Source organism: Tupaia chinensis, unplaced genomic scaffold (assembly GCF_000334495.1).
Source record: "Tupaia chinensis unplaced genomic scaffold, TupChi_1.0 Scaffold000628_1, whole genome shotgun sequence".
In the NCBI taxonomy this organism is placed as follows: Eukaryota; Metazoa; Chordata; class Mammalia; order Scandentia; family Tupaiidae; genus Tupaia; species Tupaia belangeri.
In genome coordinates, this window is record NW_006160148.1 from 416,806 (window position 1) to 420,266 (window position 3,461).

Here is a 3,461-nt window from a genome sequence, read left to right on the forward strand (position 1 = left end):
AGGGCCTAGACCCCTTTGTGTAACTACTTCTAGACAGGAAAGCAGGGGGGCAGTGGGGGGCACACTAGGGAGGTGTTTTTAAATGTTTTTAAAAACATTAAAAAAAATGTTTGCTACAGGGTGAGTGCGCTCACTGGGAGAGAGAGGGAGAGAGAAGGAAAGTGAAAACCACTCCTCCCAGGGGGACAGCCATGCCACAACCCCTCCGTCACCCCCTCTCAGGGTTTTGGGCACGCACAGGCATTGGTGTTTTCCAAGATGCCGGGTCTGGGGCTCGATTCATGAAGCCGGGCGCGTAGGATCCAGCACCGTAACCACTACGCCAAGTCAACAGGGCTAAGATGACTTTGTGTTTGTGTCGGTGACAATGGTCGTGAAAGGATACCAACCCTAAAGTGACCTAGATGCTGAGGCGGTTCGAGCTCAGGGACCCTTAGACGCCTCGTAGACTAAGCCTTTACAGACAGAAACTGAGGCCCTCCTCAGGGGGACAGGTCTGTCATGGTCACGGAGTCGGGTGCAGGAGCCTGGCCTGGGGCACCTAGGTCGGCGTCCCTGACTGGCACAGCCCAGGCCTTGGGGTCGAAGGCTCCTAGGCGAGGGTGCGCCTCAGGCTTTTCTCTAAGAGGCTCTGGGCGGCGGGCAGCTGCCAAGGCTCAGTGCCCTCCTCCTGCACGGGGTGAGCGGGACGGTGACCAGGGAGTCCGGCAGGTGCTGGGTGCCGAGTCCCCAGCCTCCACACTGCACGCTCCGCTCCCCAGACTTCAGTCCCCACTGCCCTTGGATGGTCTCACGTCTGCAGATGTCCCGGCATCCCTGGGAGCCGAGAGAAGGGGCGGGAGCGGGTCCTGAGTATCCGTCGTTTTAGGACGTGCTTCTCAATAGCTCAGAGATGATGGTCGGTTTACAGCCCTGCCAGCTCCTGCCAGCATGCTGGTTTATCCTACTCTGTGCTGGCTCATGCTGGGCTCGAGATGCCAACGAGAGCCAGTGACAGGCCCTGTCCCCATGGTCGGTCACAGGGAGGTAGAGAGTACAGTGCCGTAAGTATGGGAGCCCAACCAAGGAGGGCTTCCTGGAAGAACTGAATTTGAGAGGGTTTGAAGAAAGACAGCGAAGAAGGTGGAGAGGGTGCTCTGGGCAGGGGGTACGTCTCACACAGAGGCTCGGGGCGAGACGTGGCCAGGTGTGTCGGAGAAATCTGTCAGACAGGAAATGGGCTTTTCCTGGCAGTCCGAGCCAGACAGTCAGCCAGGAGGGTCTACAGCTCTCGAGCCCATCCGGAATGATGGCTCCTGCCCTGTATTTGGTCACGTGGGGGTCCAGAGCACTACGGGGTCCCCTGTGCACATGGAACACTTTCTTCCTCACCGTGGAGACAAGGAGCCCAGGATCCCAGAGGCCAGAGCCAGGTCATCTAGGGGACTTCCCCCGTGGGTCACAGCCTCTCCTTGAATATCCTCTGCAGCCGGGAGCCTCCTGCCTCCCAGGGCTGCCCATCAACACCCCAGCCACACCGCCATCCGTGTGGTGGGAATGCTTTCCTCCACTCAGAGGTGGGGCCACGTGGTGGCACAGCCGTTGCATAACTGGACCCGCGTGGGAGAGTCCTGGGTTCGGGTCCTGAGTCTTCGTTATGCGTGTCGGGCGTGCCATCGTGGCTGCCGGGGGAAGGATGACGGCGTGAGGCCCTGCTGAGGGTGCTCATCGCTCTCTCAGAAATAAACTTAACAAAAACAAAACAAAACACTCTTGCAGGAACCTAGACTCCTGGGCGTGCGGGTGTGGGGCCGCACTTCGGGTAAGGCTACCAGTAAACAGAGAGGTTGGGGCCGGAAGTGGTTTTGGAGGCCAGGTCCCCGTCAGGGCGGTTCACCCCAGAGAGCAGGCCTCCAGGCCTCCAGCGTGTCGAGGGGTGCCGAGACCCTGTTCTGTCTCCTGCTTCTCCCTCCCACGGAAACTGAGGCCTGGAGCGGGCTGGGATCTGCTTCACCCTGGAGGCACCGGCACCCAGAGAGGGGCCTCCCACTGCTTGCTGGTGGCTTTGCCCCCGGGGACAGGGTACCCCCAAAGCCTTCTCCTAATGGAATTAAAGCAATGCAAGGAGGATAAAAAAAGACTTTTGATAGTTTATAAAAGGCTGTCACACCTCCACGTTCTGTATCATCCATGCCAAGGGGTGGGGCTCCCTGGGGCTGGAATGAGTCCCGCCACCTTGAGTAATTGGCTCACGGAGCTGACTCATTCATCTGGGTGTAGATAATAACCTCTGGTTTGTTTTTCCTTAAAAACAAAACAAACCAGCCCCCATCCTGTTTGCCCCACTTGGCGCACAGGAATGAGCTCGGGGCTGGGGGCTGGGACGGCACCCCGCAATGCAGGATCTCTGGCCGCTTACATGGAAGTCAGCTACGGCCAGCTCCTTACTGACTGGGACCCACGGATCAACTCATTTATTCTTTCATTCATTTATTCAGTACCAAGCTGCCACCCTGGGCCAGGTGCTGGTGCCGGGAGGAGAAGCTGTCCCTTCCCTGAAGCAGTTCTGGGGGTGGGCCATCTGTCACTGTAACCCTCCCTTCACCCTGCCTCCCCTCCCTCGGCTCTCCTGAGTGCTGCCCAGGTGAGACCCCTGTGGGAAGACCTGCCATGCCACCACCATCCAGAAGGTGGCAGCAAACAGGCCTGGAGAAGCTGGAAAGGGGGCCTGGTGTACAAGGGCAGGTGGGCAGGTGGGAAGGGGTCGCCAGGAGAGGAAGTTCCGCCCTGCTTCCTGGAGAGGACCTACCCCACACCCACTGGGGACAGATACCCAGACCTGGCCACGAGCAGGGCCACAGGAAGACCTGGATTCAGGAGAAAGGGACTTGCCGGATCAGCTGGGCCTGGGCCTAGTGCCTCCCCAGCACCAGGAAGTGGTGCCCACTGTCGAGGACAGTCACAGTGCTGGGCAGTCACCGCTTGGCCTGGAGTGAGTCAGTAGAGCTCCGGGGACGGGCTTGGGTTTGTAAGGCTGGCCGCCCAGAGGCTGTCCTGTACCTTCCCCCAGCAACAGCTGCACTCAGTGAGCCGCCAGGCCGGGGAGCAGGTGTGCTGGAGACCCTACCCGGCCCCACACACATACCTCAGGGAGTGCCTACCCAGGGCTGACGGGCTTTGGTAGGTGAGCTCCTCAGCTCCCAGCCCTGGCAGCAGGAACACACCTGAAGGGTATCCTACCCAACTCCCAAGGCCCACCTGGGCACGGAGCTCCAGCTGCCCACAGCAGGGACACGCCTATGCACCCTGACTGGCTGCCCCCTTGTCTGTCCCCACCCTCCACAGGCTTCTGGAGTCCCTGTGCTGCTTCATACCTCCCATCCTTGTCTTTGGTCTGCTTCTGAGGACCCAGCCCAATACCAAGACCCTTGTAATCTTGCTCTCTCTCTCTCTCTCTCTCTCTCTCTTTTTTTTTTTTTGTA